We start from the raw sequence: 24,286 nt of genomic DNA, 5'->3' as shown, positions 1-24,286 counted from the left end.
AAAACAATCTACATAAGGGGTGGGGAATATAATAATATATAAAAAGAAAGAAAAAATTTAAAGTGTGGAAAAGGAAGAAAAAAAAGAAAAAAAGAAACCTTCCCCTTCATCCCCAAATATAATCAACATTAACAGTTCCTCACCATCTCTTAGCATAAAACCAACTATCTCTTCATCCCATATCTCACCCCCTTCTCTATAAACCAATCTTATCATCACTCCATCTTAATAATCAAAAGTCCATTAAGGGTTATCGGAAATAACCTATTACAAACTATATCTAATAAACCCTGTTTGAATCCTTCCTTTTACATTTATATCTATAAATTAGAAAGAAAAGAAATCCCCCCATCTCCTCTCTTCAAATGAACAAAACCTTTAAAACATTGTCACCCATTCCTAGTCAACAAAAATCCATTAAACACTACCAAAAATAGCAACCCATTTATTTTAGTCTTGATCAAATAAACCAATTTTATATTCTTTCTTCTTTCTCCCAACAATCTTTAGTCCCCTCAAACAATGTTCTAACATCCGCTTTCTTCTGTTCTCTTCATCTCTTCTCTCAGGATCGTTGGCATCTTTAACAAGTCCCTTTTGTAATTGCAGTATAAAAAGGTTATCCACATCATTGTTCATATTCTCACCGTCTCTTCTCACGCAATCATTGACAACTTCAACAAGCCCTTTTTGTAAATCCAATGTAAAGAGGTTATCCACATCACTCTTCTGGTTTAGCATTTGGGTATCTTTTTAAATTGTTAAATCATCAACTGGTTTCATTTGTAAATCCAATGTTTCATCTTTTTGTATATCCACTATTTCATCTTTTTCCATCTCTTTCTTATAAGCTGTGATTTTTATATCCATATTCAAATCAATTTCAGTTTTATTCAATGGGACTTGTTCCTTTTGAATGATATCATCTAGTTTTTCTATAATAGCAGATACATTCAAAAGTATTTTCTGAGCCCAGTAGTCATAAATCTCTCCTAACAGATCCACTGATGTATTTATTTCCTTCTGGTGCCCTCTAGTGACCAACCTTCAAAATGATCTTATCAGTTCCAGATGTAAACGTAGAACATTTCCCATGGGAAGGAATCTTATAGTTAATTTCTAAGTTCTAATTCAAGTCCATCTGGACCTTTAATCCGTTTAAAACTTTCTAAAATCAGCATTGTGATCACTCTTTTGCTGTATATTCCAAAAGAACATTTTTTGCAAAATCTTAAACTCATAATTAAGACTTCTTTCTTAAAGAATTGAAGAAAAACTCCCCCAGTAAATACGATCAAACTTGCGGTTCTGAAGGTTCTCAATTTTAAAAAGCAGTAGGATAAAAAAGTAAACTCCAAAGTGATTAAGAAGTGAAGTTCAGTTGAACCTTGAGTCCACAAAAAGGCTACAAAGATGGCTATGAGCTCGGTGGAATCCCACGACTCCCAGCTGTCTGCAAGTGACTGCAAAAACATCAGTTTCTGATGTCTACTCACAAAAAAAACAGCTGTCCAGAGTACATATGGGTGATCTCAAGATCTCTCCTTTCTCCAGAGAGATTTCAGTGGTCCAGATCCAGCATCCAGCTGCCATATTCAGCCATAATGTCTCCCACTCTCCATGGGATGTCAGTTTGCCATTTCCTCACTGGAAGTCTCTTCCTATTCAGGGAGCAACTCAGAAGAAGTAAATTAGAAATGAATTCTATAACAAAACTTTCTAAGAGGATTCATGACAGGAAATCTAGGATCAGCACTTCAATGTAGAAAAAGAAGTGAGAGTACTTGTAAATGGATCAGTCTGAGATAGGAGTGGGGTACTACCATAAAACAAGAAATTTCCCACAAATGTATTGTGCTAATTTACTTCAATACAATGCAAGCATACATAAATTTTGTAGTGATGACAAGTTATTAGAAGCTAACTTGACACATTTATGGCAGAACACTAATGGTGACAATAGCTTACAGTCCAAAAAGTCTCTGACTAAATAACAGCCAGATTACAAAGAATGTTATACTGACAAATATATGTCACGCTCTGCAAAGTATGTATGTATGTATGTAGCATATATTCTCTTAAGAGCACAATCATCAGGAAAGAGTAACAAAGAGGAAGGAAATCTGGAGAAACAAGTATATATGATCATCAGGATCATTTTCACAAAAGAAGAGAAGCTGGAAAGAATATAGCAAGGCTTAAAACAGAATGATAATAATTGCTTGGAATGATAAAATGAGATTGCCTCTAGAGTATCTGTCTATGTGGTCATTAGGAGTCAAAAATGACTTGATGGTACATAATTAATCAATCAATGTAGAGTAAAGCTCAAGAATAATGGGAAATTATTCTTGAATGTAAAAAATAATTAAAAATCAAAAATATACTTGAACTCATGGGAAAACAGACTATCATTTCACAATCATAAAGGTCAAGCATGCTAAAGAAAATTCATACTGAACACCAATAAAACTACCAATGGGAAACATGCCCAAAGATCAGGAATAGAATTAAACCAGACCTAATAGTATACAGATCAATGACAGTATGCCAAGTATGGTCAACTTAAAGTCAAAGATTTGAAATATACCAACATGAGAAAAGCAATAAAACTGTATAATTTATTTTTAGGTAAGAGATAATGGTAATCTGTTTGAAAAGGTATAATATTTAGAAAGAGAAAGACAGGAGTACATTCTCTCATGCTACAACATGACCAATTAAGTCTACTACATACTATTGTAAAGAATGTAGTATGAGGCTGAATAAAAATTGTTGCTGTTATACTGACAAAATAGTCTTGTAATATATTACTGAGTTGACTTGAAGCTCTACTGTTGTATTTTTTGCCTAAATGGAAGAAACTGCATCCTGGTTGACTTTCTATGTTGTGCCAGTGTTTGTGCTAAAATGTTCGCTCTGTCTTTAACTATCTGTGATAAGCATTTGGATTACTTAGGATGGAATATGATGGAGATTAATATCCTAGAAAAATGTAACAGCAATCCCTTCAGTACTGTTTCTATGAAACTACATAGATGTGCCCACGTAGCTCAACTCAATCCTTATACATTTAATGCACATGAGAGCACACATTCCCATTCAATTTTGTCTAAACCAAATCCATAACAGGTCAGAGATAAGGAAAGGAGAGGTCATAAATAATAAAGATAACCTGTTCTTCACTTCTTCTAACATACCATTAAAAAAAAAAAGAATTTGGTAGCAAGGCTACAAAATTCCACATTCATATGTATGCACAGTTCTAATTTCTACAGTACACAAAAATCAGTATTCTAATTGAAAATTATATTTTTAAAATATACTTGAAAGAGGAAAGAGAAAATGTACCCACTCTTGATGCATTAGGGGAGACTGACAGTTTTATTAATGTAGAAAGATTATATAATTAAAAGTAAGAGTTAGAAATATTAATCAATAACATCTATAAATTTTTTCACATTATCTTTTCCTAAGTATAAAGTAGAATGGCTCAAAATTATTCACTACAATATAAAATTCATTGTTAGAGCTATGATTAATAATGAATTAGATACAAGAAATTTACAGTGTAATTTAGATATTTATTCAGTATTTAATATTACCTCTCAGGATTTTATGTATGCATAATTTTCCTATGAACAGCAACGTTAAATTGATTGTTCTATTTGGAAAGTAAATTAATGTGGGCTCCATTAATTACGGGGCAATTATTGAACTAGTTACTGCATATTCAATTTACATTATTTAACACAAGTTTCCTGCATGCCTTCAGGGAAGATGCCAATGGGAAATGGGCAGGTCCTCTTAGAGAAAATGTTGCCTTTATTCATATAAATAAGATGCTATTCCAACCACATAACTGTTCAAATCATTTTAACTCTATCATTTGAAACGGAAGACATTTCAATCTAAAAATAACAGAACAATCTAAAATTCCAAAATACCAACTGCCCTTAAAAAGAATAAATAAATCCACACTACATTGTTTCTACTTGCAAATCATTCCAAAATATCTTGAAGCTCTGCATGGAATCTGTCATTCCTGCCAACCTCAGAATGCTGCAAATACACAGAGAACACCATGAGCTAATCAATGCTCCCCCCAGCCAACCAACAGGAGGGTGCAAATTCGTTAAGAGAGTTAGTGCCCCATCTCCTGAACTACAGCAGCCAGAGTAACAAAAATCCTCCTAGCATCCACTTCACACAGGAAGGAGAAATAAATAAATCACTAGCCTCCTCCATCCCCAGTATATTCAGTTCATGTTGTATGTATTTAGCTGTTTGGGGGGGGGGAATTGCCGCAACCTTTCTGGCCTTCAAGATATCATTCCTTCTGCATATCAATTCTCAAAGTTCTGATGTGGCATAACACTACTATTTTGCAGGCAACTGTTCTTCCAACAGAGAGTAACTAAACCTATCCTAGAAACAGAGGTGGGATAACACAAGATTTTGCTGCATGCTGCCTTTAAGCAGAATAAATTCAAGTGGGCTGTTTTGTGAGACTGAAAAAGTTTAAGATCAGTTCACTGATAAAGTTACCTCTGAAATGTATTAGAAATCTCCAAATTCAAGCATGGGATGCAGGGTGAAAGAGTTTTCAAAAATTGTGGAAATGGCCTGCCCCAAACCCCACAGAGTGCCAGCACCATAAATTATAAGTAGAAGTTTTGCAATTTAACCTAGAAAAAAAATCAGTTTGGCTGCCCAAAGATGAGGACGGCATGGGAACACAGCAGTGCAAAATCAATGCCGTATCAGCACAAAATCTGTGTGTGGAATGACTCCAAGACTAGTAAGAACATTTTTTAACAGTATAAAGAAACCAGTTTACCAAAGCAATTTAAAATATTTTTGTCCTGTCTGCCGTATTTTAAATATCAGCAATTGTTAGCCTTCCTGTGTTCCAAACATAAGATACCTTCTCTTGGCTTTAAGAGTCATAGTCAAATCAAAAACCTATACTGGAATATTTGATGATGAAACTGCTCTGCTTCTGAATTCTTCTGGATATCCCACACCGATTACTATATTTTCAGAAGAAGGCTGCCCAACTGCAAAAGGCAAAGCTAATGTTAGTCAGGATAATGAATGATAAAATCATTCCCTGTGGGAAAGCAAGCTGTTATAAAGAGGTAAGAAAAGTGAGAAATCAACAGAGATTGGGCAAGGGATTTCTGGAAATAATGTTTATCCACTGGAAGAGTCACAGAAGTTGTCAAATAGGGAATGACAGTCAGAAAACATAGTTTAGAGAAATATTTCTCAAGACTATCTTGGGTGTAATCAATTATGCTTTGAGGAAAGTTCATTAGATGGTTTCTTAATAACTCCTTTTGCAGGATAGCAATTGATCAATATGTTTGTATTGAATACTAGGAAAACTGAATCAAGAAGACTGTTTTTTATGCCAGTCAAAATATTGATTTGTATTTACCTACTGCAAATATTTAAATTATCAACTGTAGGTGATTACAAATTCTTCTTTTCAAATGTTTGTCATTTATCATTGTTCCTCATCCTGCAATTCTGCATTTCTATTTCAGGCTGCTTACTCTTTTCTATTTCATTTTCCTTTCCTACTTAATTGAACAGCCCATACAGATTCCACTTCAAATAATTGCCTTATGTCCATCTTCTTTGTTTTGTTCCATCCTGCATGGTTAGAGCAACTCAATTTGAATTCACAACTCATTCTGCAATGAACCTATTTAAGAGTAGGAAGGAAACTTTTGGCACAGAGGAAAAGGCAAAAGACTAAAAAGACTGGGAAGAGTGACATGATCTACTTTTGATACTAATTGCTCTTAACCTTGCAAATTTAAATTGTGACTAGCCAGAACACAGCACTGTCTATGACTTATGAAAGGAAACATCTCAATTTTAAGGACTGTGTGGGTCATAGACAGGTGCTGTGTTCATGTTCCCATGTGCTCTGAAGCAACACTTCCAGATCATATTCAAACTACTGCACAGCTCTAATTGTTACAGAAGCACAATCTTCTGCCAGAAACCAGCTGGATAAACTTACATACTTCATATCTGCACTTAGTACACATCACAAAATATATCACCTTCTTCAGTAGTCAAACCTTCAATAGTCAAACTCCTGAAAGCATGTAATGGACATACTCAAAAACAGCTGCCAGAAAATGGACATGGTGTATAAAATATCCAATTAGCAAAGATCCACCCCTCCAAGGATATCCTCTAGAATCCTTGAGAGATGTTTGGAGGGACCACATTCATTCTCTTGTGTACTATCAATCACTTACAGATTAACTTTGAGAAACCCTGGAGAATTTGTAAAACTCTAAGGGACTGGAAGAAAGCAAATATTGTCCCTATCTTTAAAAAAAGGTGAGGAAAACCCAGCAAACTACAGAACAATCAGACCAACATTATTTCCTGAGGATATTCTAGTACAGATTGAAAACAATGCAATAATTACCATGATTGATCAAGAACAAATCATGGCAGATCAACTTTATCTTACACTTTTGATCAGGTAACTTACAATATTGTGGGAATGCTGAAGTCTTCAACATCCAACAATGTACTCCAAGGTACTGTATGCTGTTTAGCAAGCTAGCTGAGTAAGGGCTAGATGGTATGACAATCACACATATGCATATCCATACTGAAAATCATACTCAAAGAATGCTCATCAATAGTTCTTCATCAAACTGGAAAGAGTTATTAACTTGGATGCTATAAGGAACAGACCTTGATTCTTTATTTTTCAGTGTTTTCATTAACAACTTAAGTGAAGAGGTGGAGGAAGTGCTTCTCAAATCTGCAGTTGACACAAACTTGGGTGGGATAACTGAAACCCTAGAAAAACTAAGTAAAATTCAAAATGATCTTGGCAAGTTAGAGAAATGGGCTGAAAATAATAGAATGAAATTTAACAGAGACAAATTCAAATGCAGAAGTATAGAATGGAGGAACCCAGGCTTGATAATTGTACTTGTGAAAAAAAAAATACTGTAGTAGATAACAAACTGAACAAGAGTCAACTGTGCGATGTGGCTATAAAATGGTTTTTACTCTGGATGGGGTGGCACTTCTCTTAAAGCAGCAGGTCCACAGTGTAGGGGTACTCTACTCTTAGACTCATGGCTGCTGCTAGATTCACAAGTGGAGGCCACTGCTAGGGAACCTGCACCCAGCTTTGGCTGTTGTGGCTGTTGCAGTCCTTTCTTGAGGATAAACCTTGGCAACAGTAACTTATCTCCTTATTCCTCATTGGTAGATTACTCCAATATGCTCTGCATATGAGGACTAGTCAGAAACTGCAGTTGATAGTAAATGTGGTGGCCTGCCTACTGGTGGGTGAGAGCTGTTAAAGTCATGTAACACCAATTTTGAAGGACTGCATTGGCTTCCATTAGATTTCTAAGTCAAAAGCCATTCAGGGGCTGGCTCCAGGTATCTTCAAGACCATCTTGTTCAAGTAGAACTGATCTATCCGATCTGATGGTCAAAAATGGGATGGGTGGGCGGGAGGCATATTTTTTCTTCTTGCTCCAATTCTTTAGAACAGAACAGCTTCCCTCCAGAGATTCAGATTACATCTTCCCTGCTACTGTTCAGGAAAGCTGTCAAGATGAACCTATTCTCCCAACCTTTTAACCTATAAGGATTGCCATGCTGGACAGTGAATAACAATTTGGGATCATGGTTTTATCTTTTGAATGTATTTTTATTGATTTGGAATACTGTTCACTGCCAGGATGCTTCTCAGAGGATGGATACTTAAAAATCCCAACAGGGAAATGCAGTTTTAAGCTGCATCAGCAATAGTCTTAAAGCTTTGGTTGGACCCCATGTGAAGTACACTGTCCAGTTCTGGTCATAACATCTTAAAGATGATACAGGGAAATTGAAACAGGTTCAGAGAAAGACTAAAAAGATAACCAGGTCATTAGGAATAAAACTTTACAAATATTGAAAGGACTGAATATGTTTAGCCTTGAGAAAAGGTGGGAAGAATAAGATACCATTTTCAAAAGTATGAAAGGATGCTACAGAGAAGAATGTAGAGGCATATGTGTTACCACATCCTGAGCACTTCAAATTTCACAGCTGTGCCTGATATGCCACAGCAAAGAAACAACCAAACAGGGAAGAGAAGACTCTGAATGTGTTCAACTTCACGTTTTAAACTCCAAAGGCATAGCTCCGCCATAACTTCTAACTCAGTTTCTGAACAGTCATCTGAGCTCTCCTTAGGCTATGAAGCCCTGGATTTCAGCCTCTGAACTTCCTTGAGTGTGCAGGGCACAATACATGTATATATACTCTATCTGCACTCTTGAGCTGAATCAGTCTGCAAAACAAACAAAACAAAAAAGAATCGCTACCTATTCCGTATCTCAGAGGATATACTTAATAAAATCTCCATAATCTTGTCAGATAATACCTTTAAAATTTCATACATGATGAAGCTTCTAGGGCACAGATCCTGCAATAATATAATAATATAATAGTTTATATTTTATTATAATAGTTTATATTTTATTATTATATCCTTTGTATGCTGATACAGCAAGAGTGCTTATTCATTGATGGGTTTTTATGGGGTAAAGGGAATTAATAACTAAAATTTCATATCATATCATATTTTTTTCTTTTTTATTTGTAATTCTGGTCTGTGACCATAATAATAAAGATATGAATAACTAAAAGTTATCCTTCCTAATGACTGGGGTATTAATTTATTACAATTTGATTGGCGTGGGACTACAAATATCTGAAAAAAAATAAACTCCAATGGCTGGCTGGCTTGTTTGAATTCAAGCTTGGAAAAACAGTTTCTTCATTCCCTTGGTTTCTTGCAAAGACAATCATTCAATCCAATTGCTAAGTCCACAGCCTTAACTCTCCTAATGACAGACTCATCTTTATGACCAAATCTTCTATACCATTTTTCAGGATTATTATTATGCATACATCATCTATTGTTTGCTCTAGGTTACATAGGTTCCAGCAAATTACCTTTATTGTGCTTTCCTTTTAACTACAGTGACCATATTTTCTTGGAAAAAATAAAGGACAAACCTGAAAAAGGGGTGAATTTGAAAGAGGTTCATAAGTATTAAAAAAAGTTTACATTTATAACTTTGCTTTACAAAGGAAAATTCAAGAGCAAAACTAAGAAAACAAGTAATTAAATTAAATTGATCTAAAAGACAGCTTTCTGAAATAAAGGACTGACTTTATAATAAAGGACATATGGTCACTGTACTTTTAACATAACTTGATGGACCTTTTATCAGTGCAAAAAATCCATACTTAAGCACAAATTTATAGCATATTGCATAAGATAACAGACTTACACAGTTTGCATACAATTCCGATATATCATATGTTTCTTGGAATATTATTATCCTATAATTTATTTGGCATTTCAGTTTAATACTGTCTTTTCTGAATATATCCATTAATGTTCCATCTGCTAAACTGATTTTGCCTTGATAAGATTCATCAAGGTTTAAAAACACACTTTTGTTACAGATTTATTCATTCATTCATTCACACAGATTTAAATCACCCAATTCCAAATGACTCTGCCCTCTGTACATAATAAAATACAGAATGATAGAAAGAAATAAACAATAACCATCCAGAACCATAGCTCACCCACCACTCTCTCCCAGGGCTTTAGCCAGGTTTTCAGTGCCTTATGGAACATCAACAGGGTGGGAGTCGTGCATCTCTCTGGAGGAATACTACTGTACCCTCCTTTGGAAAAAAAAAAAAGGCTCTAGTAATCCTAATATAACTTTCAACATCTTACCTGGGTGAGTTAGGATTATCTGTCTTCACAAACAGAAATATTGTGAAAGGGGATAAATTACAGACAATTGAGAAGGATGAGAATATATCCACTACTCTGCCTAATGTTAAAAGACTACATAAAGCCCAGGTACTCCACTTGGTGACAAGAGAAATTAAATCCTGGTAAGTTTCTGTTTCTTCAACTGTTTTGTAATAATTTGAAACTGGAAATATACCAATAAAGCATTAAGCAATTTTTAAAGTTGCTAATTTCTTTGCAATATCTTTCTTGAAGTTCTATCTGCAACAAGATGTCTTCCTAAAGTAAATACTTTCCTTATGCATAACCTCAGATCCTTATACATTTCATTATATCCAATAATTCAGCTCATAGCTGCAATAAATATTCCTTTCAGTCTTGTGAGGTAGTTCAGACAAGTAGCATACCCAGAAGAACTAGCTCCAATTTATTGTAAGATTACATTAACAGAAACTTACAAGTCTGAAAGTACATTTTCTCCCTCACCTTTACAGCCTAAGAAACTAGGGAGGGTCCCTTCTGAGATGTTTGCCACACCCACATTCCCGCTGTGTGCTAAGCTGCCTCTTATCGACCATAGCCCTGGCTGCAGCTCTTCCCCATCTTCCAAGGTAATTCCCATCTACCATCACAATTCCTGAGGCAAGTTATAATAGTAGCAAATGAAAAAAGGGGTGACATACGACATGATATGTAAGCTTAGAGTACCATCAACAAAAAACCAAAAAGACTGAGAAACACTTCTGTAGTTAGTCTTATGGACTGTATAGTAACCTCAAGTCATCAGTACCCTGCAAATTTCTGTGCCATTAATTGTTGAGATTTTTAATGGTCAAAATATTTATTTATAATTCATCAGCATTTTCTGGAGCAGGAGATGTTATTTCTCAGTTTATTTTTACCATTTTGCTTTATTTCATTTTAAAATTTTATTTCCATATCTATTTTTCCTCAAAGATCTACCCTTTACATTAATAGTTTGTCCCATGTTCAGAACCTCTCATCACCCTTGCAACCTTCAGTAATTCTCTAAAACTTTCATCATAATCAATCAAATCAATCATGCTTTCATATTCATTCCTCAATCATGTGTATTTATGAACAAACTTACACTTAAACCATATATCTGAAAACAGGAGGCATTTCCCTAAACAAGTTATTAATTTATTTATTTTAAACTATCATTTATTCTTGGATCCCTGAATAGCCCAATCACTTTTTCTGTACTCTGTTGTCTCAATCCCACTCATTCATTCATGTCACCTACCAGAATAACATTTTTCCTGGATGCATTCCGAATGTTGTACAATTTTTCTCCAAAATATCCATGGTCTTTTCATTATCACCATTCATTTGAGAGTAGTGTGTAACTATCATCAAGTTTGAATTCCTAATTTCATACATTTAGAGAACACACACTAGACAATCAACAACACTTTGATAGAAATGAATTTCACAAGATAAGAAGAAGACTTCTTTTTCCTGGATATTACAGCAGCAGAGAAAACAATGGCAAACCACAAATCCAAATGCATTATAAAGCAACCCACGCTAACCAAGTACTCAACTACCATAGCAACAACCCAACAGTACTCAAAAGAAGCTGCATAAGAACTATTCAAATGAGCAAAAATGCATTGCAGTAACCCAGAACACCAGAAAGCAGAAACAGTCTATTTATATAACATTTTGCAATGTAATGCCCATACAATTTCGTTAAAAAGTGTCTTTCCACACAACCGATTAACCAGACAACCAACCATTACTACCTACAAAAAGGATACCTCTTCCATACATCAAAAACATTTCAGAAACCATCAGTAGGTTACTACAACCCCTTGGCATCACCATAGCCTATACAGCAACAAAATCCCTCCAAAGCAAACCTAAAAACTCAATAACTAACAAAGACAAAATAGGAGTTATTCACAGCAGAGTCATTTACAGTAAGAACTATGAAAAACACTACAAACAGAAGATAGGCAGAATGCATTCATAAACATCAACTGGCAGTCAGAAGACGTTATGAAATTAATTTCACAGCACAGAAACCATTCAGTAACAGTTTCAACTGGAAAGCTGTATAAATTTAAAATGAAGCCACTTCTAAGAAGGCAAGAGAATTCTTAGAAGTTTTGCACTCCTTTAATTATCAACAAACATACAGGAAAAAAAACCCCTTTTCGTGAACCATTCAAAAGGAATAATCAAAGGTTAAAGAAAGAGGCGAACAGCCCAGAGCACACCTTCCTTTATCACACATCTATTAACCAACACCCAGATAAGCAGGAACCAGCATTTGATCACCACAATAAGCACCACACAATAATATGCCAGTCAAACAAGAAACAATACCATCAATACACCCTGTCCAAACTTACACAAGGCTATAGGGCAAATGACCCACAAACCTCACTTCCCCATGTGAAAGTACTGATGATGTTACCTAATCTGGAAATGAAACATCTACAAGGAAAAACCCAAGCTTAGAGAATTCTAAGGACCCAACAATGCAACCCTAAGTTAAATATATTCTCCGCTAGTGCAATCTAGTCATACTTTGTGATACATATTTTAACCATTTCATTCATACAGGCATTAGAAATCTAGACTTCTGCCATGCACACAATCTCATCAACTCTACTATATGAGATCATCTTAATTCAGATCTATTACACCCTTCACTTTTCTTAAATATTTTAAGATTTTTTTTCACAAATATACAACATATCTATTTTTTTCATTTCATACATTAATTCATGCACTTTACCACTTATTTCTCTTCCATACCTAGTCACAATCTTCCTTATGCCATGGTCATCAACAGTTGTACCCATGAATATTGACCTCTGTTGCCCATCATGGTCTGGTCAAGCAAAGCTTTTACACAACACTTTTTTTCCCCCAGCCTTAGTTGCAACCATGCTACTTGCAGTATTCAAAAAACAATACACTGATGGAAAAGTATTATCCAAGATAAAAAATACCTCCTTTCATGTTATAAAAACAATTGTCTGCTTGCACAGAATGTAAAAAGCCATCCCAATAAAAACTTCTTATACTTTTTATATGTCATTGCTGCCAAGAGCAACCAATCTGTTCTTTCTCCAAATAAAGCAATATAGCTCTACCATGTTACCTAGCAACAAATATTTCACTGCTACTCTGGAAAACAAACTTGGTTTTATGTCAACATAATGTTTATAAAGACATTGAAGTAGTTCATTCAAATGTTCAGAATATGCTTTGTGCATTTGGGAGATATTCCTTCAACCTATAATGCTCATTGGATATGCCCTTTGGGACTGTGATATGTAGTCCAACATACTTGGAGAACATCAGGCTGAAGATAGCTGAAATAAGGCCGTAAAATGCTTTGAGGTCCGTATAAATAGTTAGTTCCATAAAACTAAATCTTATCACAAATATCCAGAGTAGTTTTGAGAACTCTCCCTCAGCTCATTCTGAACTTTCACTTTCCTGACACCAGCTTTATAGTTCTGGCCCACTCTCTCTACTCTTCCTTTGTGACTTGACCCTCTTTTCACGTTCACTTCGTGCCTTTTTTCCCCGAGATATTCACTATGCTTTTTCTACAGTCTCATTTGCTGCTTCTACTGCCTCACTGTGTTCGCTTGCAAGGTAGGCTCTGTGTTAGAGATAGTATGAGCATGCTTGAACTAAAGGGATTGTACCAGAGCTGACTGGTATCATGTTCTTTGCAACACTGTTGCCCACATCTAACTAACTTGGAAGTAATGTAGTGTACTGACCGACAGATACTCAGGATACTAAGTGATATATGTTTCCTCTGAAAAGGATACACCTTGTTTTTGAGTAAATATGCATGAGTCTGTGTAAAGTTAAAATCAAAGCTGTTACTATGTTGCCTCTCACTTCCACTCAGCTTAAAACCACAGTCCCACCATTGTGAGAGTTTGAGATCTATTTATCATAGCAATTGGGATCTCTCAAATTGAAAGCAATTAAGTTAATTTTTCCAGTATTGCCTCCACAGATTGGTCAGAAGTAGAAGCTATTTAATAAAGCTCATCTAGCAGCTAAACAAAAAGGAACCAAATTATTCTTTTTCCAGTGATTTTGTTTGTTGATCTCTGAATTCTGCATGAAGTTCTTAGATCCAGATGCCATGGAGAAGACTGGCAGGGTGATCTGGCCCTTATAGGAAAGTAAGGGTGAGACAAAGAGCCTGCAGATCATCTGGCTGGTTTGTGAAGTATTCTGTAAACAGTCACTCATATTTACTGGATTTTGGACACTATTTGGGCAGATCCAAATGTTATGAGTGACACAATATCATGTGTTACAATCTGGAATTAGTTTGACCTTGTTGAGCCCACTAGGGTTCTCCGCAGCAAGAACTTTTGCAGCAAAAGCTCTCCCACTTGTAAGCTTTAGGTTCTTTAGGGTAGTCAGAAGAAGTGTGGGCAGCTGGATTTGAGGAATGGGATCTATGGCCAGAGGGACCATTACCCAGCTCTTGCTGATATTTATTTCCTATCCCACCTATTTATTTTTATAAATAACTCAAGGCGGCGAACATACCTAATACTCCTCCCTCCTCCTATTTTCCCCACAACAACCACCCTGTGAGGTGGGATGAGCTGGGCTGAGAGGGAGTGACTGGCCCAAGGTCACCCAGCAGGCTTTCATGCCTAAGGCAGGTCTAGAATTCAGTCTCCTGGTTTCTCGCCTTAACCACTAGACCAAACTAACTATGCTAGTAATGGACCTAGACCAAGAGCTTGTCCAACAGTAATTCATGCCCTGATCACCTCACAATTGGATTACTGCAATTCAATATGGGGTTGCCTTTGGAGGTGACTTGGAAGCTGCAACTGGTAAGGAACTCAGCTGTCAGGCAGGGAAACTACTACAGTAGTTACACCTATTTTGCAGTCACTGCACTGACTGCCAGTAGGATTTCAGGTATATTCAAGTGTTAGTTATTACCTATAAAGCCCTTTCCAGCACAACTTTCTTCCCAGGCACGATTCTGCTCATCCAGTCATTGAAAGAACATCTCTTAAAGTTCTTCTCCCATGAGAGATACAAGATGAATCAACAAGTGTCAGACCTTCACAGTATTAACCCCATATTTGGAACACGCTGATCCCAAAAGTATGGTTGGCCCTGACTCTCCTCACATTTAGGAAATCTCCATGCACCACCATGTTAGGGTCAATATACAAGAACCGTGAAACTAATAAAATTAACAATATTGGTGATTAAGTCTTTTAATAAATACATGAATTAACTACTATGGTTCCACTAAGGATTATCCAGTTATAATACACAGATATTTTGAACATCTTTTTATTTTGGCTATGCATCAGATATTTAAGCCTGGAGATTTTAATCAAACAGATTTTAGATACATTATTAGATTGCCATAATATTTCATTTATATTTACTTATTGCTCCTGTAAAGTATTGCAAGCATATATATCAAAGCTGAATTTGGTGGATATGTTGTGACTTTTAAATCTTACACAACCAAGAATATTTTCTATTCAACTTCACAGCAGACTTGTTCTGAATTATTTTGTAGTATCCTGATCTTCAGTTAACAAATAAACAAGTCCCTCTTTTGGGGGAGATGGGCGGTGGCTAAATTTGAGCAATAAATAAATAAATATAATATAGGACCCAGCAAAACTATCAAGTATTACCTGTTTGTGTGTGTGTGTGTGTGCGCGCGCACATCCAATTCTCAGTTGGATACTAACTGACCTTAAAAGGCCCTGAAAATTCCCAAAGCAGCACTAGGCTGATGATATACAGTAACTCAATTCAAAGGTGTTAACAGAAAACAACTTGTGGGGTGTCAAAGCAGTTGCAAAGTAGCTGAAGAGTGTACACTCACTCACTCACATTCTGCAAACATGTTTAGCTGAACCTTTGTCTTTCTGTGAAATTAACTCTATGAAAACAAGAAAAACCCGATCCTAATGAAATCTATCTTGTAAGCTTAGAGCAAGGGTTTAATATAAATGTATACTTATATCTGTAGCAAGTAAAGTCTGAAGTCATTCTTCTGTATTTTTTTTTCTTTTTTTCTTTCTCTGCACTTTTGACTTTGTTCTTTTTTCTATTTTGCTTTAGTACTTTACTTTTTCTCATTTCTTGTTAGCCTTTATCTTTTTATCTTAAAATTTTAATAAAGTTTAATAAAAAAAGGAAAAAGAAAACCCCCTGATCCCTGTGGTAAGTCCATTTAGCGGTATAACACATATTAATTTTTTGTTCAAATGCTTCTGCAGGTATGGAACAGTTTTTTTGAACAAAGCTTTTCCAACCTCCTTCAGTTAGGCCTATACAACCATGTTTTTGAAGGCCGGTAAAGACCCTGCTTAATGTACAATTCATCAACCAATTTCTTTAAATTGATGTCAAATACTGATAGCTCTGGCACATATATTACAGATGATACTATTGCTGATTATCCATCATGCACAATTTATAGCTTGGAAAGAAAATTGAAATCTGCAATTATGTTCTCCTTGGAGTCAGAACAGGCCTCTGATAATTTCTGAAACAAATATGGATTGCATTACTATGTAATACCATGTTAATTAGAACCAATGACCTGTCTTACACAGATGAAGAGTACATTATCTTGGGTATAACAGCAGCTGGGGTTGAACATATCTATTACTGTATGCCAATGGTATGTTTTCTTGATAATGACATAGGCTCTATACTAACACTTACTGATAATAACTATAGATTTAGTAAAATATTAGGTTACTCAATAATTCATATACTTCCTATAGGTTCTAATGTTTCTATGGAAATTTGAAATGTTGGGGATTTTACTGGTTGTTTTGACTTGTCTGTGAATAATTATTCCAAGAAAATGGTCATCATTCACGGAGATAAATGTATCAAATGTATCAGTTCAAACCATCTATTGATATAAATAGATGGTTAAAGACCCTACTGAATTTATGGAATAAGTTGTAAAAATTAATATTACTTCAAGATTGATGTATTGTAATGGTATGTCGGAATGAGGGAGAAGAGCTGCAGCCAGGGCAATGGTTTGTTAAGAGGCAGATTAGCCCACAGCAGGAACGTGGGCATGGCAAATGACTCAGAAGGGACCCTCCCTAGTTTCTTAGGCTGTAAAGGTGACGGGGAAGAAATGTACTTTCAGACTTGCAAGATTCTGTTAATGTAACCTTACAATAAAGTAGAATTACTTCATCTGGGCATGCTTCCTATCTGGACTACCTCACAAGGCTGACATGTATTTACTTAGAGATATAGCTGTGTTACTATATTGCTACCCAGGCCACACAGGTGATGAAGTAAAGGCGCTAATTCAGTACCTGGAGGCTGTTACAGTCTGGAAGGGAAGAGATTTAGACCAAATCCTAACAAGACAGAATGGATATGGATATAGGACCCTTCTGATTCCTGTATCAACTTTACTTCTGGACAGTATTGTGCTTACCTGGATAGAGCTGAATTGCAGTTTGGGAGTTCTCATGGACTTACGGCTTCTGATCAAGTAGCAGGTGGAAGCCATGGCCAGGAAAGTCTTCACACAATCTGTGTCTGGTGCATCAGCTGCAAGCTTTCTTGGACCAGGATGCATTGTGCATGGACAATCAGGCATTCAACACTTCATGGCTGGACTGCTACAATGTGCTCTACATGGGGCTTTCCTTGAAGACATCCAGAAGCTTAAACTGGTTCAACATGCAGTAATAATGGACATTTAAAGATATGTCCATGAAATACTTGTACTCCAGAAGTTGTACTAGCTGCTAGTCAGCTTCTACATGCAATTTAAAGTGCTAGCTATCACCTTTAAATCCTACATGGCTCATGGCTTGGTTATCTCCAAGACTGTCTACTCCAAAGTGAATCTGCCCATCTAGAAAGATTTCAGACAGAACCCTTACTGAGGGAACCATCTCCAAAAGAATCCATTTGAAGGAACCCTATTACAGGCCCTTCTTGGGGATGATACCTCTCACACAGAACAGCTTGTCCTGCCATACAGAATTACCTCCTGCCTAATGTGTTTTCATAAAGAAGTAAAAATTTGGTTTTGAGGAGAGCGCATTTGGGTGATGCTTTGAGAACTATCCCTGTTGTTCAGTGCCATTATAATGTACTGTATATAGTTTATCACTCCCATGTAGTTTCCAATGTTTTTTTTTATTTGTACACTGTTCTGAGCAACTTAGAAGAGAATGACATAGAAACATCAGTAATAAACTTTTTAAAAATTAGAAATTTTTTATAGGAAGGAAAAATCCTTGGATTTTCTTTATCTAAATTATATGATGATGAAGGATTTACTTTTCTGATTTTCAGCTGACCTATATTCTTGCTTCAATGTTTATATGGAATACAAGTAATGAAGTTTTTTTTAAAAACAGAAATCTATGTGATTCCTCTTGTTTAGTAGGGCTTGGCTCCATTTTTAACAATAATTCTATTGCATTTCCTACATTAAAGGCTGCAAGATACATTTGGGAAATGGTGAAGAGAAGCATGATTTCTTCACATGATAAACTTACATTCTGAGGCAATCCAAGTTTGGATACTGTAGGTAAACTTGAGGTGGGGCAGTAATAGGCAAGTAGGAATATCAATACTTCAGATCAGCTTATAGATAATAGGGTTTTTAAACCATCTGAACTATTGCAAGAAGCATTTGGATTACCCAGCAAAAAGGCAGTATAACAAATTTTAAAAATCTGAATTTGCAATTTAATCCAAATGTATTACTGATGTCTAAAACTCCGTAATTGTTGACAATATTGGGATGTGTTTTACATGGATTTAAGTCTACAGTACTGGGATACTGGAAAAAAATTAACAATATTATTCCATATGCTGAAGTTTTAATCATATATTTAAAAAATGGGCTGAATGTAATATGTCTGTTTTCCTTTTCTTGTTTTTGCTAATTGTGTTCTTTCTTTTTTATTGTATTATAGCATAAACATTAATCATTTTTACATTTGGCTATAAGACACTAAAAGTTATCTGGCAATCTAAATGTGATACACTGCTTCATTTATTCTTTATACTTGTCAAAGTAGGGTAATAGTTTCTCTTGGCAAAAGAAAACAAAACCTAAATTAGAGAATGACTAATATGGCCAATCTGGAAGTTGATAACAACTTTTTGCAGCTCAGTATCTACAACCTCTCCATATTAAAGGTGACGGAACACTCAAAGATCCCCAAGTTCCAGAACGTGGCATTTGTTATTCCAGTTCTCCAGTACACTTATTAACCTCAAGCTGCTTAAAATTATATTCAGGCTAAAATGCTATGTACTTTTTTCTTGGGAGAAAGGCCATGAGTATAGTACTTCAAGTACAGAAATACCTGTCAGACATTTTACCTTAATCATTTCATTCCCTTTTTAATAGATAGTACTTTCACTTTTCTGATTAAATCACTGAAACATTGGGCAGATATAATTAGATAATAATTACCAGCCCTAGAATTAAAATCTGTAATTTCACCCTAAGTACTATGAGTAGCCCAGTGAACAGTCTCATGTAATGGCTGCTTCTGACATACAACTTTCTCATATTGTTTCTGCCTGCCCCACTAGATCTAGCAGAAGCAGCAGGCTCTGATTGCCTCCTAGTAACCAATGTCATCTTATTGGACCCTAGAGTCGTGCCTTTTCAGTGGCAGCACCTGCCCTGTGGAACCGCATCCCTCCAGACAGTCAAATGGCCCCAACCCCATTACTCTTTTGCAAGGCTTTGAAGACTTGGCTGTTTCCCAGGCATTTGGGTCAAGGGATAAAGGAGCCCTGCTATTGATGTTGAGTGCAGTCAACAGTTTATCCTTGGGTGCTGGCGAATTATGTTTGGTGGGTTTGCCTGTTTTAATCTTGCAAGCCACTCAGAGTTACCTGGGTGAGATGGGCAGCTATATAAATAACATAAACAAACAAGAAAGCAAACTTACCAGATTTACAGACCTCCAACTCTAGGCATCGGATGCATTCCTCATGGATCCTAAGCTGATAGAGTATTTTGGATACAGTATTGGGCTATCTATCTCTCCTGAATTTATTTAAGAGTTAGGCCATTACCACCAATCTTGCAATGTCTTTTCTATTCTTCTCCCATTTAAAACTTTATATTTAGATTATCCCACTTAGTTTGTGCAAAAATGAAATTATAATTCTTTTTTCATATTTCTTTTAAGCATCTTCTGAACCTATATGTATAAAAACACATTAAATAATATAATAGCTAAATGTTTCTTGTAACTAAGTTGGCCTTTTAAAAAGGCAGAACAACATGCTCTTTATACTAATTAAAATGAGTCAGACATTTCATTCAGCAACAACTTACTAATCTTTATTCAAAAAGCAGAACTTAAACATATTCATATGTGAAATGTTCAACACCTGTCCATAAAATCAGACTACGTTCATTTACATATATCAGGGTAAAAGACAAACTGTGAAATAAACTACACCCAGTATTACTTGCTAAACTGATCCCTGTTTTGTTGCAGTTTCCCTAAAATGTTTATAATGCTATTATAATATAGCTATACAACATGGCAATAATTAAACATTGCAGGATTAAGGCCTCCTACTTTGAAAACAGAAGTCTTTTTGCCTTCATGCCATTGATTGCAGACCATCAGCAGACCTTCAAATACGTGGAGTCCTTGGTGCTCTCTGAGCCTTGTTGTTGTTTTCTTGCAGACATTTCATTGCCAGACTAGGCAACATCTTCAGTGCCCCGACGATGCACTGAACATGTTGCCTAGTCTGGCAAAGAAATGTCTGCAAGAAAACAACAACAAGGCTCAGAGAGCACCAAGGACTCCATAGTTCAACCCTGAGCTACAAATATTTGCTTCGGTTTGCTTCAAATATATTTTAGATCTGAAAGTAGCATTTGCCTACTGTGTTAAGGGATTTGACAATCATTCCGGCAATTTAATGGAAAGAAAAAAAGAAAAAATATTGTCTTTATACTACCAAAAGTACTATAAGTAATTTTTACAATTAATGAAACAAATTACAAATATTCATAAAACAGATATAAAATGTAAGATATAAGAGTGTTTCCACTGGAAATTATGCATCATCTATTTTGCTTATTTTTAAAATATACATTTGCATTGTTTTTTAATGTTTTCCTATTGCTTTTGTTTCTGCACATGTATATTTTAGGTAATTGTTTCTGTACAGGTATATTTGTAACTTGTTCCATATATTGTAAACAAGTCATTTCAACTGTTTTTTTTTAGTCCTCTGATGTACTCCCTGGAGGCACATTGGGACTTTTGGTTCCATAAAGAACACATTTTTTTCTCACACCATTTTTCCTTTACTTTCCAGCATTTGATTGGTGTGTTTTCTCTTGTTGCTCAAATATTGCTTTGAATCTTTGTTACTTTCCATACAGCTAGACTCTTGGTTTCATGTATACGTGACTTGGTTTCATGTATACGGCTAGACTCTTGGTTTCATGTATAAGGTATTACAACTAACCTTTTAAAAAAATCAGTCATTCCAGCTCAGACAAGTGAAGTGAAAATTTGTTTTACAAGTCAGATCAATCTGTATATTCAAACTCTTACAAGTTCTGTGTATCTTTACTATTTTATTTGAAAAAAAAACATTTGGAACTGCTTTATATATCCTTTCTGATTAAAAAAATGTCCGCATGGAAATATGTGGAGTGCAAATATTTGCAGAGTACAGTTTGCAATAAAATATATTTCACAGATGATATACAGTACATTTTCCCCTGTAAACAGGCCCATAACTTGTTGGCACATAACTGTAGCTATGAAGCAAGCTTATTAACTACTTAACTCAGAACCACTGAACTAAAAGGAACTGTACTATTGTACATAATAGTGTATAAGGCCTAAATGTACTCCACCTTTGTAAATATAATACAGCAACATCCCACTTAGCCACCGTTCTACTACAAGTGGCTATCCACCTCGGATACCGAAACCTTCCCTGTTAATTATGATCCCTGCTTTCAATCTGTGGCACGTCGAATGTGAAACAAGTCACCTACCCTGATCTCTTTGAAAATAATCGGAACAAAAAAGACACAAATAGCAACTCTATAAGCCTGAGACTCACTTCTGCACCCCGACGCTTCTATTCCTAGGAAGTCTGAGACCAGCGCAGTCCTAGGGAAGCTCGTCGGCACGAAACTTGGCAACCCAACAACCGAAAGCTCATAGCAAAAAAAGAAATTGCTGGCTTCTCACTCACTCACTCTGCCTTCAGACTTTCCAGGGCGCAACCACTGGAAAGTGCATGCCCGCTTGTAAACAGTTTTAAAATACACGGAGGAAGCTCACCGGAGTTAAAGTGCCCTCCTCCTCCCGCCCCGGCATCACTGCACCCCGAGACGATGAAAAACTCGCCTCCGGCACGTCACTCATAGTAAGGCGCCTTCCTTCAGTTCAGGCGCTCTTCAGAAGCGCAGGAGAGGCACGCACATTCAGCGTCCTGTCTCCTGCGTTTTGCCACTTTTTTTTCCCTTGCCTTCAAATGGACTATTTTTAGGCACCGCGACATTCCTGAAGGCCTAGCGTTGGGAGGGGAGGGAGACAGAATGAAACTGCCATTAGGAGCCGACGTCCACTTCGTAACAGCGCAGAACTGGGGCAAAGGCGGCAGGGGGCCGCGATACAGGTCCCTCGTCACCGTTAACGCAGCCTAAACGAGTCCCCTCTTCAGCCTGTCCGGGGCCCGAGCCCTCCCTGCGAGCCGCGCATGCAGAGGCGGCCATCCCGCACTCGCTTACTCATCAGCCGCTCCTCTCACCTAGGCGCAGCAAGGCAGCAGCCGCCGCCGCTGTGACGGGAGCGAAGCGAGCGCGAGCAGGCGGGGGCTGCCAGCCAAGCCGGGGATATTTATATTCTGCAGCGATGCCTCCTCGCCTTTAGGCATCTTTCTTCCCCGTCTCCCGACGACCTAGGCAGGGGCGCTGCAGCCGAAGCAAACCAAACGCAGCAGAGCCCAGCGATCGCCCCCCACCTCCCACCAGCACAGCCGAGCGAGGGAAGGACGACGAAAAAAGGAGGGGAGGACGAAAGCGCGTCCTCGGGGCCTCCTTCTCTGCGCTCCCGCCGCCTGCTCGTGCCGAACCAGAAGCCGTTCCGCGCGGCCCGACTCCCGTTTTGTCCCGCCGAAGGCCTCGGCCATTCATCACTCACCGGGCTTTCCCGTGCGGAGCGGACGACTCTCGGAGCACGCCGCGCCGGTTGCGGGAGGGCACGTTGCCGAACTACCGCTGCGCAGCGCCGCGCCTCCCTCCTCTCGCATCCCCCGTTACTATGGATATTCTCCCAGTGTCTCCTCCGCTCCCGCCTGCACTGGGAGACGGAAAGAGCTGCTCGAGGGGCGCCCACATGCCGCCGCTTAAATGACCCTCCTGCTGCGGCGACTGCCGCTTCTCCGCCCAGCCTCAGCCCCCGCAAGGCTCTAGTTGCTATCCCGTCAGCGCCGGCTTCTTCCCGACCCTGAGCCGGGAGAAAGAAGGTTCAAGGCTGCTTGCGCTCCCGCTTCCTCACCAACGCGAGCGCGCGCAGAACGCCCCAGTCGGGGCGCGGAGGGGAACCTCGGAGCTTCCGGCGGGCTGGGGCGGGGCGGCCCCTCGACAGTTTGGGCGGCTGCGGGCCCCTGAACCCGATGCTCATCCCCACTGAGGATCGCCCTGGGAGCCTAGCAAAATAAACGGCGGGTTTAAAAAACAGCGGCCGAGTTCAGCGTTACAGTAGCCGCTTAAAGCTGTGCCGCGTTGCCCGTCCCGATCCCTGTTTTCGGATGGTGTGGTTGCTGCTTTGGTGCGTCCCATTTCGGGGAACCTTCCTGCAGTAACAGTGCAATCGTCCTCCTGCTTTTCTGATTGCAGGAAGCAAACAGCTGTGTGATGCATCACGGAAAAATGGTGCCCATTTCTTGGTACACCAAGGAAGCAAGAACAAAAAAAATGACATAAGAGGCCAGCCCCCGGGAAATTGCGTTAGACGGTTTCCATACATAACACTTTCTTAGCGCAGCAAGCACACTGAAACCGACGGGGAAGTAGAGGAATGCTTTTTCTTCCAGGCAGGATGAGTTGCAGAAGTAGGGAGGAAATTTCCTGGCTATTTAAGGAGATTCTTAATGATCCCACCCAATCCAGTTAGAAGACAAATTCCAGTTGTCCAAAGGATCCTAGAGCACACCCACCCTAGCCATCAAAAATGGCCAGGAGGAAGAGAAGGAGGAAACACTGAAGAGATCTCTGCCCTGGTCCCTGGCTGTGCCTCCTCTCAGCAGAGTAATGCACAGCAGCTGAGAGAAGGCCAGAGACCAGGTGGAATGCCCAAGGTTTTCCTGGTAGCTCCTGCAGAGCTCTCTTCAATTTTATTTACTTACTTACAGAACTTATATGGTTGCCTATTGCACCCA

The 24,286-nt window shown here is 37.8% G+C and overlaps 1 protein-coding gene across 2 annotated transcripts in view; it reads right to left on the bottom strand.

The window, feature by feature from the left end:
* ANKS1B (ankyrin repeat and sterile alpha motif domain containing 1B) overlaps positions 1 to 24,286 on the bottom strand; it is a 370,859-nt gene that overhangs the window by 45,269 nt on the left and 301,304 nt on the right. Inside the window, exon 1 of one of the 2 annotated variants that reach the window (XM_063308684.1) lies at positions 23,047 to 23,357. The exons of the other annotated variant lie outside the window; for it this stretch is intronic. The gene's annotated coding sequence lies outside the window, so the exon portion shown is untranslated. Of the gene's footprint in view, positions 1 to 23,046; positions 23,358 to 24,286 lie in introns of those variants that run through there. 2 annotated transcript variants of the gene reach the window in all.

Source organism: Candoia aspera, chromosome 7 (assembly GCF_035149785.1).
Source record: "Candoia aspera isolate rCanAsp1 chromosome 7, rCanAsp1.hap2, whole genome shotgun sequence".
Classification (NCBI taxonomy): Eukaryota; Metazoa; Chordata; class Lepidosauria; order Squamata; family Boidae; genus Candoia; species Candoia aspera.
This window is presented reverse-complemented; position numbering and strand designations above follow the sequence as displayed.